The following is a 14,169-nucleotide window of genomic DNA, read 5'->3' as shown; positions in this document are numbered from 1 at the left end:
AAAAAAAAAAAAAAAAAAACAATAAAAACAGTACATAGAATCAAGTGTGACATAGAAGAAGAGAGTACTGACAAGGATATGAGAATGTAGGGAAGAAGATGGTAAGTGGGATATGGGGTGTGTAGCACAGAATGCAGTATGAAATCTGGGATATAACAGATTATAGAGTAAAGTGGATAGAAAATGAAGAGGGGATGTGGTGAATAGAGAATGAGGTGTGGAGAACAGAGTTGGCCATAGCACACAGCCCAGAGAGAACACAAAGAATTGGTGCTGTTGTGGTGTAATTATGCTACATTGTTTAAATGGTCTTGTTCTATGGTGTAATGTATGCTACATTGTTTAAACGATCTTGTTCTTGGAAAAGATGACTCTATAAGTGGAGTTGCCCCCATCCCAGACCCAAAAGTGCTTATGTCAAGTACCTTCCAAACACGAGGTCTTGGGTCCAGCAGCTCCCTTGCTCTGTAACAGTGAGAGCGGAAAACAGCAACAGCTAATGGCAATAAAATCATTGTGCCTTTGAGAAAGGCTAGAAAGTAAACTATTTTGACAGAGGTTGTGATTATGTAATCCCACGACATTAAAAATGCCTGTGGTAGAAAGAGAAGTCGGAAGCTCATCTTTGGAGAGAACACTTTGCTCTACCAAAACTCTGGTCCAGAACTCCAGCATGCTTGCTTCAGCTTGACTGCCTCTGGAAGTTCCTGCTGCATGTTGTGAGCACACAACTTGGCCTATCTGGTGTTTTTTGTCCTTTTTTTACTTGAAAGTCTTGCCTTAGGAGACATTCTGCCAGGCCCAGGATTCTCCTCTTTGGGAACCTCAACAGGTTGCCTCAGTGGGGCGCCCCCAGTTGGTTTCTGTCCTCAATTTGATGATGCTGCTTTTGTTGCTCTCTCAGACTACTCCAATTGTCCCTACTAGATGTTGCAAGGGCCTGATTTGACATTTTACTATCTTTCTGGTGCATCTCTCCCTCTCTGCTATTTGCCATTTATTTCCTTATTTTGTTTGCTATCTACTTAATAAGCTCACTTGTTAAAAACTGAAAATACAGCTGGGTGTGGTGGCACACTCTTTTAATCCCAGCTATCAGGAGGCAGAGGCAGGTAGATCTCTGAGTTCAAGGCCCACTTAATCTACAGAGCACCCAGGGCTACACAGAGAAACTCTGTCTCAAAAAATTGAAAATATGGCCATTTTACCTATAACTTATAGAACATGTGACATGGACATAGAAAATGTAGAATGAAGCATGGAGCACAAAGGTGATATAAAGAATAAGCAGGGTGGAGAACGGGAAAGAATATAGTGAATAGAGCCTGAGACTGGGTGACTAGAGTACCTTTGTGAAGGACTGGAAACGGAATGTTGAAATGAGGAGAATGCAGAATGGAGGGAAGAACACAATGGATGAATCAGGAAGTCTAGAGAAGAGAATACAGAATCTGGAGTGAGAAGAATGGGAAGAAGGGGAGGATGTAGTAAATGGAGAACAGACTATGGAGAAATAACTATGGAGGGTGAGATCAGATTATAGAGTGAAGGGACTGGAAAGGGGAAGGGAAAACATGGCTAATTGCCTGTGCTTTTTGGAGAACAGTATGTACAACAGAGTGTGGTGTATGGGTCAGAGACAGTGTGATGATGGTTTGCATATGCTTGCATCAGGGACTGGCACTATTAGGGGGTATAGGTGTGTTGAAGCTAGTATTCTGCTAGCAGCCTTCAGATGAAGATGTAGAACTCTCAGCACCTCCTGCACCATGCCTGCCTGAATGTTGTCATGCTCCTGACTTGATGATAATGGACTGAACCTCTGAACCTGTAAGCCAGCCCCAATCAAATGTCCTTATAAGAGTTGCCTTGGTCGTGGTGTCTGTTCACAGCAGTAAAACCCTAACTAAGACAGAAGCTGGTCCCAGGGACTGGAGTATTGCTGTGATAAGCCTGGCTATGTGTTTGCCTGGAAGAATGTGGATTTGGGGACTTTGCATTTGGAAAGCAGTGGAATGCTTTAAATGGGGCTAGAGAGATGGCTCAGAGGTTAAGAGCACTGCTGCTCTTGCAGAGGTCCCCAGTTCAATTCCCAGCATGAGAACAATGTGGGAACCTGACAGAATGGGAATGCAGGATAGAACATGCTGAATGGAGGATGTTGCAGAGATTAGGGTCCAGGAAATGAAGCATGAAGCTTGGGTATAACATGGGTTGAGAAAATGGAGGATGTAGGGAGAACGCTATGACTGTACATAGGTGTGAAGGAGGGGTGGAAGAAGTCTGTGCTGTGGCATATGGAGCTATGATACAGAGAATGTAGAATTGTTTCAAGCAGAGAATGAATTAAGGAGAAAAGATGATAGCATATGGGCAGGAGTGCAGAGAAGGAAGTGTGAGTTTTGGAGAATGGTAAGTGCAGCCTATGAAGCGTAGCTTCAGAAATAAAAAGTGACACATGGAATGTGATCATGAAAGATGGAGTATGGAAAATGAGTTCTATGCAGTGTGAGGAATGTAAGAATATAGTAAAATACAGCAGATCTGGAGAGTGGAATGCAGAGGGTGTGGTGTTCAGAGAATGGAGTGCAGAATGACATGGTATGCTCCCCATGTGGAAAACAGCATGGCGTACATCAGGTGTGAAGAACGGCAAGGCATACATTAATGTGAAGGATGGCAAGGCGTAGATGAGTGTGAAGAATGGCAAGGCATACATTAGTGTGAAGAATGGCAAGGTCTACATGAGTGAAGAATGGCAAGGTGCACATTGGACTGGAGATGGCATAGTGAACACTAGGAGTGAAGATGTGCATAGTGTGCATTGGGTGTAGGAAATGGAACAGTGTAAGTGGTGTGAGGAGAACAGCATGATGTTTGATGGGTATGGAGGATGAAATTAGGAATACCGAATAGAGAGAATTGAGCATAATGGTGAAGAGTATGGTGAATGGAGAATGGTAAATGGAGAATAGATGATGAGTATATTGGTAACTGGCAATACAGAACAAAGTATAGAGTATAAACATTGAGAATGAAATGTTTGTGTGGAGAACACAACATGTAGAACAAATACAGAGATACAGAGAATGTAGAATGTGCAGTGAAGCGTGTAAGAAAGGAAAATGAAAACTCAAAGATGGAACTTGGGATGTAGGATGTAGAACAAATAGATTGTGACAAATGTGTTATGGTGTCCAGGGAATGGAAAAACTGTGTAGAACGGTGTGTGGAGTATAGAGCTGAGAATGGACTGTGGGAAGCAGAGAATGGAGACTTGTATGTAAAGAGAGAATCGAGGGTAGGAGGTAGAATATTTCATATTCCATATGGGGTGTAGAGAACATAATATGGGCCATGGCAAATGAAGTTAGAGTATGCACAATGGTGAATGGAGAAACTAGGAAACATTACAGAGTATTAAGTAGGAATGCAACAAAGTCTCCCTCTGGCCTTCACGTGTTTGCTGTGATATGTACATCCAGGCACATATGCACAGTAAACAAAAATAAATACAACTTAAGAACACAAATAAATGGAGGTAGAAAGTAGTGTATGGGTAACGAGGAAGGAAATACTGAGTTTAGAAAACATATACAAAACATGCAAAAATGTAGTATAAAATACAGTATAGGAAATGGCATGCAGAGGAGAGTGGTGCTGGGAGATAGATTACAGAATGGAGAAATGAGGGGAAGCAATGAGGTATAAAATATGAAGGTGAGAAGGGAAATGTGACATGTATGAAGAATACAGTATGGAGTACAGGGAATGTCCAATGATGTGCCGAAGCCTGCAAAAGCATGGAGGATGGAGAACAGACTGGAGAGCAGAGTGTGGAGTAGGAGGTGCTGATACAGTGGTGAAGTAAAGAAGATGGTCGTGCATAATGCTGCATGAAACTGAGAAGAATTCAGAATGAAGGATGCAGTGAAGCGTGTAAGAAAGGAAAATGGAAACTCAAAGATGGAGCTTGGGATGTAGGATGTAGGGTAGAGTGTGGGTAATGGACTCTGGTGTGAAGACAAACTAAGGCTATGCAAAACAGAGAGCAGAGATGACAGTAGAACATGAACACCAGCTATGATGCATGATGAAGAGCAGAGAATAAAAAGCAGAATGGAGACAGTGGGGGTGGGGACTAGAGGAGGATACAGATCACAGGGTGGGCATAGCTGTGTGAAGTAGAATGAACGTCGGAGTTGGTCAGTGGCATGTGGAGTGGAGTGCATGGTGGATTACACATGGAGGATGGAAGTGAAAGAGGCGTGGGGAAGGGGAAATGAGAAGTGGAGGTTAGAGAGAGAAGAGTACAGGAAAGAGAAGATGAAAAGGAATATGGAAAACTGACGTGGAGAATGCGGGAAGAATGGTGGAGAAGATGGAGAGTAAACGGTGGAGTGTGGAGGATTCAGATGAGTAAAAGATGGGATTTAGAGTGGAGAGAGAGAGGAGAGTAAAAGATGAAGAGTGGGGGATGGAGAATGGAGAGCATGGGGTGGATAGTGAATGCTGGAAAGTGGACAATGGAGTGTGGAGGATCCCAGGTGGAGGATCCCATGTTGTGGTGTGGTTTGAATGAAAATGGCCCCACTGGCTCATAAGGAGTGGCAGTACTAGGAGGCATGGCCTCAGAGGAAGTGTGTCATTGGGGGTGGGCTTTGAGGTTTCAGAAGCTCAAGCCAGGCCTAGCGGCTTCCTCTCTCTTCCTGCTGCCTGCTGACTCAGGTGTGGAACTCCTAGATCCTTCTCTAGCACTGACCCTAACCATACTACCTTAATCTCTGTGGGTTCTCATGAACTAGACCCCAGCTCTCCATTGTGGGAGATGGTCTGAGGACACACAAGCATACAGGGGTCGTTAGCTGCGATGACAGGTGCTTACTGCATGGTGCCATGGGGAACACTCACTGATCCTTCTGGGCTTTGGTCAAGGCAGCTTGCTGGTCCTTCTGGGTGTGTCCTTTGAGTTCATTCATGCTGTTCTTGTTGTGGCCGATTGCTACTGCATGCTGGATACGATTCCCGTATGTCTAAACTCCTGTGGATGGTAAGCAAAGGAAGGCCTCAGTTTCCCTGATGTTTCTAGAGAGATAGCCATGTCACCTCTCATAAATGTCAAGTATCTCAGGAAGGCCCCCCTCTCCCCCGACGAGAGGGCTGCGAAAGTCTGGGGACACCGAGGAGACAGCAGATTTTTGGAGGCTGGGGATGGAGACAGGAAGTCCAAGGTACAACTGCCAGGATGTTTGCCTAGCACATCACTCTGGAATCCTAGACTAAAAGTACAGGGGCAGGAAGTTTCAGGGTTGTGTTTTTGCACGGCAGGGCTCGTAGGGAGGCCGGAAGACAAGGTGCTACCTTGGTGGTACCCCTTGGATACCCCACTGGCCTGGTACCCCCATGCCTCACTTATTCCACAATGGCCTTAGGGACTTGAGTTGTGGGTTTAAGAGCCTTTCTTTGCCCCACCATGCAGCCACCTGCATGGCTCACCTCCCCCACTTGGGGCCTCCTCCTTCCCACACCTCTCCCTCACCTGTGCCTCCTCGTTTCTAGTTCCAAGTGCCTCTGGGTGTTTCTATAAACCAAACCCTGTCGGGGAAGACAAAGATTTGTCCATTTCATGAAGTTTAAGAAGTATCTGAAGTGGTTCAGTTAGCAAATAGCTAACAGGACAGGACAACCCTCGCCAGCTCCTCCCCCAACTCACAGACCTTGCCCACGCCTCCTAACACAGCCCACCAACACATGGCCAGCCGCAGCCCCAGCCTCAAGGAGTTAAACAGACAAAAAGACCCTTGGAGAACTTGTTTATGCCTACCTTAGCGCATTGCCTGCTGGGACCAGGCAGTAAACTGGGCAGGGGATTAAGTGATAGACATAGGCAGGTGGCTCACTCCAAGCTCCTACCCTCACTCAAACAGTTCCAGTGAGGGGCTACAAGCCCCGCTCCAGTTGCCCTTGCTGGAGTTAGTTAGTATAGAGCTCTTGAGAACACTGGCTCCCAGGCAAAGATGAAGGCCCCTTCATACTGGGAAGCAAAGGCTAAAGAACAAACTGGATAAAGCCACATTTTGGCCACTTTCAGACACAAGGATCCTCTTCTTGTCCACAGAACCCATAGCCAGCAGGGAATCCCACCAAGCCTGCTGGCCAGCCAGCCTATCTGTGGAACCTTTCTGTCCCCCATATGCTCCATATGGTGCTTGCCCCCCTGGTCTTGGGCCTTTCCTTCCCAGAGTTCCCAAGGGCTCTGCCACACCCAAGCTCCACCAACCCTCCTCTACACAGGAGAGATGAAAGAAAGGGTTGAAAACAAAAGGAAAGGTAAAGGCCTGGGTTGTGCTGGAACCAGACCTGAGCCACTAATCTCAAAGAAGATCCAAGTGTGAGCCCAGAGGAGCCCATGTATCTAGATGACTCCTTTCCTGGGCCCTGCCTCTGCCCCTTGTCTCCCAGAGATGCTGTCTCAGTTCTAAGCTACGCTGAGTCTATAGGGCTATACTTCCTGACTAGCTTGCCCGGAGCTAAGCACACAAGGGGAAACTGAGGTTCGACAGGGGATGACAGATTTAGAAGAAGGTATGCTACTTTTCCCTGAAAACCTGACCTGGAAGTGATAAAGAGAACTGAGTGTAGCACGTGACCCAGCAGTGGCCACTAGGGTCCTTCAGCCTCAGTTTCTCCCTGACGCAATCACCTGCAGAGGGATACCAGCACACAGGACCAGTGTGAGCTTTCCCAGACGAGGAGCCGGACCTACCTGATTCCTACCAAGTCCTCCACCGGGCCTCCCTGCTTCCACACTCACTCCTGATCTGACTGTGCAAACTTCCATGGCCCCTCATATTTGGACAAAGGATCCCAACCACTTCAGTAACCCCCCATGAGGAGCTTTCTGCTGGCCACTCCACATAGCCTTGTGGGCAGTTGAGTTCACTGTCCACCCTGTATTCTTCATTCCTTGGGATTGTCCCCCACTAGTGCCTCCACTGAGATTCTAAGCTGAGAGAAAGAAGAAATCTGCTGTCCTCCAACCAAGTGTGCTTACAGCCTCCTGCCTCCCAGAGTCCTTGGGACCGTCACCTCAAGCCTAGAGGGCAGCCAGTGCTTAGAGGAAGAGGCATCAGCCTGAGGACACATGGAAGGACATAGGAAGGTGAGAGGCAAATCCAGCAAGGGTAGTGATCTGTCCTGGAAAGGACATGCTACGGAGTTTGCTTCAGAACTCTCCCTGGAGGAACAAAGCCCGGGAGCAACTTCCAACTTCCCAAGTGGCTCCTGCCCCCATCACTCTCACCTAAAAATTTTCTATGACTCTCCAGTCTCTGTTCCTGGTCTCTACCGGCCCACACCAACAAGGAGCTCCCTAACAGACCCTGGACAATGTCCCTCAGCCTCTCTCAAGGCCTCCCCCCACCAACAAAGCCAGGACCCTGTTGACCTGGGAGTAGCACCCCCACACTGTTCCTGCCTAAAGCTGGGCCTCCCTTCCCCCACCCTCCCCTGAAACAGCCCTCCCTGGAACACTGCCAGCCTTCCTGTCCCCACCCCATTCGTCCCTCCCTCTGCTATCAGGTATCTTACCACCCAGCTCTCTGTCCAGGGCCCCTATCCAGGGCTTTGGCCCAGCACTATCTCCTCCCAGCCTCTCTCAGGCCACGCCCCCTCCCTGAGCTACCGCTTCCCTTTGCTGTCCCACACCTAAGGTCATTAGAATTCCAGCTACCACTCCTCCTCCCTCACAGCTCCTGATGGGAGCCCTGCAGCTCTGTAACTGCATAGAAAGGCTGGGCCTGCCTGTCTGTAGGGTGGGAGTGGGGGTTGGTCCCTGCTTAGCCTAGGGCATACAGAAAAGTATCCTCTTCCACTGCCTGGCCCCTGAGAAGCAGGAAGGGGAAAGGGGGGTTGGGGCAGAGAGGAGGTAGGAGAGAGCCCTGAGGAAGACAAGAGGGAGGGAGGGAGAAGGGGAGTAGGCAGAAGGAAGTTAGAGGCCAAAGAACTGGCAGGGGCAGGACGCCTATCAGGAAGCTACCCAGGAGTGGGGTCTTCAGCAGAGCTGAGGGAACCCTGTAAGGCAGGCTCAGCTCTGGAGGCTGTGGCCATAGGAAGCCTGCACCTCCAAACTAAAATTTTGTTGTCTCTTGCGCCCCCGTGAGGTCAGTGGTCAGCATAGCATCCATTTTGGCTACTGAGGTGGGGCTTCTGGGGGGGTTGCCGGTGGAAGATGCCCCCAGCCCATGCTCGCTGCCCTCAGACTTGGGGCTCTTGCTTCTCCTCAGGTTCTCTAGGGGCCCTGAGGACATCATTCTTTCCCACATTACTCTGCTTCTAAGGGTCTCTTCAGAGGAAGTGTAGATTACCACCCCTGTCTCCTTTTGTTCTGTCTTTCATAGGACCCTCATCTTAGCTGGTCACACCCTACAAGTCCCGGGCCCATTCCTTCCATGGAGCTCCAGTCTAGCCTCCCAGTGACCTTCCAGCTACTTCAGAGGCCCTGGATTTTACCAATTATACTCTCAGAAGTCACATTTGTTAAAGGTTTTGGAGTTACGGGGTGCTACACCAAGCATAACTAAAGGCAGAGCCCCTACAGTTAAAGCCCTAGTAGAAGGCTGGGCTGAGCCTCTCCAGAAATGACATCCCCTCAGGCTGCAGCAGCCCCCAGCTGGCTGTAAATCCACCTCTGACAATAAGCTGCTAAAAAACAAACAAACAAACAACAACTCAACAGCCTGCTGGTTCAGAGTTTTCCCTATTCTCCTGGTCTTTAGGGTCTCTCACCCTTTGTCACCCTTTGAGGAAGACATAACCTCCAGATGCCAAGAGCTTTGGGGCATAGTTCTATACCTAGGTAGACACTGTAAGATGGCAGCTAGTGTGGTGAGACAGGGAGTCACAGATGGGGGACACCTGTCTGGATGGACACTGGGCACTTGTGCCAGTGATGTGACACCACAGAGCTCTCCAACCCAGGGTTCCTGGTGGATATGGGAGGGTTCCTGGAGGTATAGGAAGCACATATATCCAGGTTGGGGATGTCCCTGTCCCCTTCTGAAGAGGAGGATTCCATCACTTTCCAAGGAGAAAGCTAAATGGTTCTCCCCCATGAGGATCAAACTATCCAGTAGTGGGGACTGTGGATTCAAGTGAGCAAGCCTGGGATAGACTGAGGAAGGCTGGGGTCACACCCTGAAGCCCCCACTCTCCTAGATGCCCTCAATGAAGAGCTGGAGCTGGAAGTCACATCTCCTTGTCAGGATTGGATCTCTGTCCTTCCATGTCCCTCCGTGTCCCTCCTCTCTAGGCCAGAGTACTGATGGCTCCCATGAAAGGATGTCCGTATTCTCAGATCTGATGGGGCCAGAGCCAGGACAGAGGAAGAGGGCTGTACAGCCAGCCCAGCTGGGACAGCAAACAAGCCTCTGGGGTCTCTCCTTTCCCTTGCCTGCCCACCACAGGGGTCTGGCTGGGGCCAGAGCTGGGGAAGACTTCCTCGATTTATCTCTGCAGCCGGTGGCCAGCCCCAAGCCTGGAATCCCGGGTCAGGCTAAGGTTTGCCTGCCCTGCTGTGAGCAGCTTGGAGCTGGTCAGAAGGCTCAGGCTGAGCAGGGGGCTGGGATTGGAAGAATTCTGGGAAAAATTGCTTGGGGCCTGTGTTTGGGGACCCAACAAAGGCAATGGTTACATAGTTTTTTTGTTTGTTGGTTTTTTGTTTTTTGGGGTTTTTTTTGTTTTTTTTTGTTTTTGTTTTTTTGTTTTTTGGTTTTTTGTTTTGTTTTTTGGTTTGGTTTGGTTTTTTTGTAGTCAGGGTCTATTGAGCGAGGGCTGGTGCTGCTCAATATTGACATGGCCTAGTCTGCAGTAAAGGTAAGCAGGTCAGGGGCACGATTACTTTGGCTACAGTCCCATGCAGAAGGTAGAGTTAGCAAGGAGGGACAAGGTTATGCCCACAGCAAAAGAGAAACCAGAGGGCTTCCAGAACTTTCTAGATGGGCAAAAGGAGGGGATATAGAGATTTTGTTCTACCCTCAGTGCTTCGCAGTGACCAAAGCAAGACCATCCCAGACACAAGACTCTAATCACAAACTGCCCTAGGGAAAGACATACATGCTAACATGGAGGTCATGGAGCCGCTGGGGCTCAGACATAGTCCTTTTCCTACTACCCTAACCAAGAGACTAAGAGTCCCTCAACATTCCCCATTACTACTGGTCTATGGTGACCCTGGGTCCTTGCACAGCCTCCCATGGCTGAAAAACTGGTTGATCAGCTGAGCTCACCAAAGTCTTGTCACAGGAGTGAGAGGAAACAAGGACTCACCAGTGAGGGTTATATATGAGTTCCTAACCCTAGACTCAGTTTTTTTCATGGAGGTCATATCTGTGGATTTTAGAGAGTTCAGAAGTTCAAAGGCTCAGGGAGATAGCAAGCCCTAGAGTATCCCAGAGAGGAGGACCCTGGGCCACCATCTGAATCAGCATCTAGACCACCAGCTCTTGATGTGTTTGTGATACCAAGCTCCTCCTGCCCTATTAACCACTGTTCCCCCAAAGATCCACTCCATACCACTTCTGTGGCCCCATACATATCCCTGACCATGAATCACTTTTCTTCCATGGCCCCTAGGCTTCTACAGAATCAGAGGGCCAGCCTCAGCAAGGAAAGGGATGACGAACCCACCTGAGAAAACCTCTCTAGAACTAGATTCAGAAAGCCTATCTCCAAGAAGGCAGCCTCCCACATGGCCCCAGATGCCAAAACTGTACATGAGCCATGATGGCTCATGTCACATCCAATACCATATAATCTAGCTGTAGTGCCTGCTGAGGCCAGTGGATTCCACTTGCCCAGGCCCCTCCTTGCCCTGGACCCCCAATACAACTGCAAACACACAAGGTCTTGAGAACTAGTCTTCCTTGGGGGATATGTCCCACTTGGGTGTGAAATGTCCGAATGTATACTCAGCTCAGGGAGTGAGGTGCATCTCCCTAGGTAGCACTTACCTACCATGCCATAAACTCTGGCTCATCCCCCAGCATCCCTCGAAACAGACAAAGAAAAACATGATCTTGATGAAGCCTGCTCCTGCTTGGGCAGCAGATGCTGTCTAAGGGTCAACTCCAAGTCATTGGGCAGGCATTCATCACAGGGAAACCTAATAGGAATTATCTGGACCCAGGGGGTTAAGAAGTAACCAGGAGCCGAGCAGTGGTGGCACATGCCTTTAATCCCAGCACTTGGGAGGCAGAGGCAGGTGGATTTCTGAGTTCAAGGCCAGCCTGGTCTACAGAGTGAGTTCCAGGACAGCCAGGGCTACACAGAGAAACTCTGTCTGGAAAAACCAAAAAAAAAAAAGAAGAAGAAGAAGAAAAAGAAGAAGAAGAAGAAGAAGAAGAAGAAGAAGAAGAAGAAGAAGAAGAAGAAGAAGAAGAAGAAGAAGAAGAAGAAGAAGAAGAAAGAAAGAAAGAAAAAAGAGAAGTAACCAGGATGTCTTTCCACCAGTCTGCCAAGTTCTGCAGATACCTGGCCTGAGCCTGAGCACCTTTCCACAGCCAGTCTCACCTGGACCTGGTATCCTCTGGGCCACTCCAAACCTTACCTCTGTATCCAGCCACTCAGGATTTACTTTCCTTCCAAGGCTTCCAGGCATGTGGGCCCAAGCTGTATAACACTGACCCTTCCCTGACCATGTAGTTGTCCTCTGCCTTCTGGACTTTGAGAGAGGGAATCTTGGAAGCCAAAAGCCACTGCTACCTCTGTAGCTCTAAGCTTGTATCTGGTCAGAAAGGGCCCTGGCCTGCCTGGATATCCCAAAGTCCCTCAGCCATATGCAGAATGTTTTCCTTGTGGATCCTAGAGCGCTGAGTAGCTTAGCCACTCTCTGAGCACTCCCTCATCAAGGAGCCTTCACCTCTCCCTATCAAAGGCTTTCTCTGTCATAAGAAAACTGGGGGTGGATTTAGGCATTATCTTTAGGTCCCAATGGAGATATGGAGTCTCTGGGTGGTAGTAGCACTTCTCTCTCATCTACCCTGAGAAAGACCCTAACCCAGGCCCTTGGTAAAAGTCATAAGTGCCTAGTCTTCTGTCCTCTCTGGTGACCTTGAAGGCACGTGGCATCCCTCAGGCTGGGAGATTAAGTGGCACAGGCCCCAGAGTCTCAGGTATGATTTAAGTTAGAGTCTCAGGTAGGTAGCCAGCAGTCCTTAGGCCATATTACCCACTCCTCTGACCACTCTTAGGGTTTCTGTAGCCAGAACATTCCCCCCAGCAGAGGCCGGCAGGGTGGCCAGTGTGGGGACTCAAAGCAGCAAACCTCTCCTCTCCACCCATCTTGGTCCAATCCTCATTCCTGTAGGACTTCTGGGCCTCTCTTCCCTTCACCTGCACTCTCCGGAGGCTCTCTCCACTCATTGGTTATGACAGACATTTGCGTCATCTCTCAAGGTATTCACAATGCTAGGTTCCTTGTGCTATTATCAGCCTCCTCCTCCCAGAGGTGACCCCTAGGATGTGGGTCTGCCCCACAGTGCTCCTATAGGACCCTGATCAGGAACCATCCTTCCTCCAAGGCCGCTGGAGAAGCTCCTATAGGACATAGGATCAAAGAGAAAGAGGATATTGAGCTCAATTAGGGTCAAGATGCCTTGCATTTGTCAAGGACATCTGAGCTCATACTGCACTGGCGAGACAGAAGTGACCCGATGAAAGGTGGGGACACCCAGAAGCAACACATACTATGGCTACAGGTGGTGTTGGGATTTTGAAGACCCTGGGTATCCTCCCTGCCACAGAGACACAAGGTCAAGACCAGAGTGAGGATTTGGAGAGAGTGGGTGATGATTGCAGGGCAGGGGGACAGGATGGGCACAACATATTCTCAGCAATAGTCATAGCAGATGCAAGAACCAAGATCTATGGGGTGAGGTGATCCTGGGACCCTTCCTATATGGAACTAGTGAGGCCATGGGAAGGAAGTTCATGAGGTCTTGAGGCAGGAAGTGCTACACAAGGCTATCCCAGCATAGGGGCACAGCTGCCTCTGCCCTGTCCCCTGTGCACAACTTATTGAACTGCAAGCTTCCTGCTGCCATCACTGGCCTCACACTCACGCCTTTGTTTCTAAGGAAGTTCTGCTGATCTCCCTTCTTTACAATCGTGAATAGGCGACTATCTCCCAGCCCACAGCAGTGGACTCCTTTCTTATTCCAGAGGTCAGCATAGCCCCAGCAGGCCTTGGCCTAGGCCTCAGTATTTCTGCAGCCCATCTCCAATCATACACATAACATCTGGGTCTCCATACTGCAAAAGTCCTCGGGTGGAGAGGCCAGAACTCCTGTGAGTGGCCCTTAAAGATGGATGTTCTTGGTAGCCTGGAGGGGAAGTCTGCCCTGCCTCTCAGCTCACCTTCCCACCCACCTACATACACATACACATACACATACACATACACATACACATACACATACACATATCATGAGTCTTTAAGCCTAAAACACCCCTTGCCAAAAGTGGCCCTAGGCCAGAGGTACAGGCTATATAGACTACAATGGAGGTGTGAACAAGGTTGCCTCTTGGTCTCCTGGGGCTCCCTGAAAGTCCAGGCCTGGCCCCTCCACCCTGCTCAGGCCTCAGAGCCCTGTGCTGCCCTCCCTGAGGCTACATGAAGACTGCCAGACATGCTCCAGGGCTCCATGCCTATCCCAGGCTGCTACTGGGGTAGCTCTGCTCAGCCCAACTCATGCTTTCCACTGGTCCTACAGGCCAGGGAGGCTCTGGTGGGTAAACACGTGTGTGTGGGCATCATGGACATGTGGTGGTTCTGTCTCCTGCCTGCCCACCCGTCACTTTTTCCTCTTCCCTTAATACCAGCCAGGCTGCCCAAGCCCTGTGGCCCACCCAGACTGGGCGGATCCTGCAAGTGAGAGAGAGAAAAGAAGCCACTGTAGAGGAGGAGTTTGAGGTATCAGGGGCCAAGAGCTGGAATTTGGGGTTCAGAGAAACACATTTCTGGAGGACATGGCTTCTGAACCCCATGCCAAGCTGAAGGCATCTCTGCATTCCCCAAACCCAACCTGTTCACACACCAGTGGCCTGGAAGAGGCCCCTGGCCCATTCTTCCTAGGTCTTGCCTTCTTGCGAAAAGACTTTGAGGGATTTCTT

The 14,169-nt window shown here is 49.3% G+C and overlaps 1 long non-coding RNA gene across 3 annotated transcripts in view; it reads right to left on the bottom strand.

Moving 5' to 3' along the window:
- The window catches only part of LOC116100982, a 32,974-nt gene that overhangs the window by 2,783 nt on the left and 16,022 nt on the right, over positions 1-14,169 (bottom strand). The window contains exons 3-5 of one of the 3 annotated variants that reach the window (XR_004122757.1): positions 5,540-5,595; positions 4,886-5,041; positions 426-465 (exon numbers count right to left, since the gene is read on the bottom strand). This is a non-coding gene — a long non-coding RNA (uncharacterized LOC116100982). The remainder of the gene's footprint in view (positions 1-425; positions 466-4,885; positions 5,042-5,539; positions 5,596-14,169) is intronic. The other 2 variants (XR_004122755.1, XR_004122756.1) reach the window with 2 other exon arrangements.

Source organism: Mastomys coucha, unplaced genomic scaffold, assembly GCF_008632895.1.
Source record: "Mastomys coucha isolate ucsf_1 unplaced genomic scaffold, UCSF_Mcou_1 pScaffold21, whole genome shotgun sequence".
Classification (NCBI taxonomy): Eukaryota; Metazoa; Chordata; class Mammalia; order Rodentia; family Muridae; genus Mastomys; species Mastomys coucha.
This window is presented reverse-complemented; position numbering and strand designations above follow the sequence as displayed.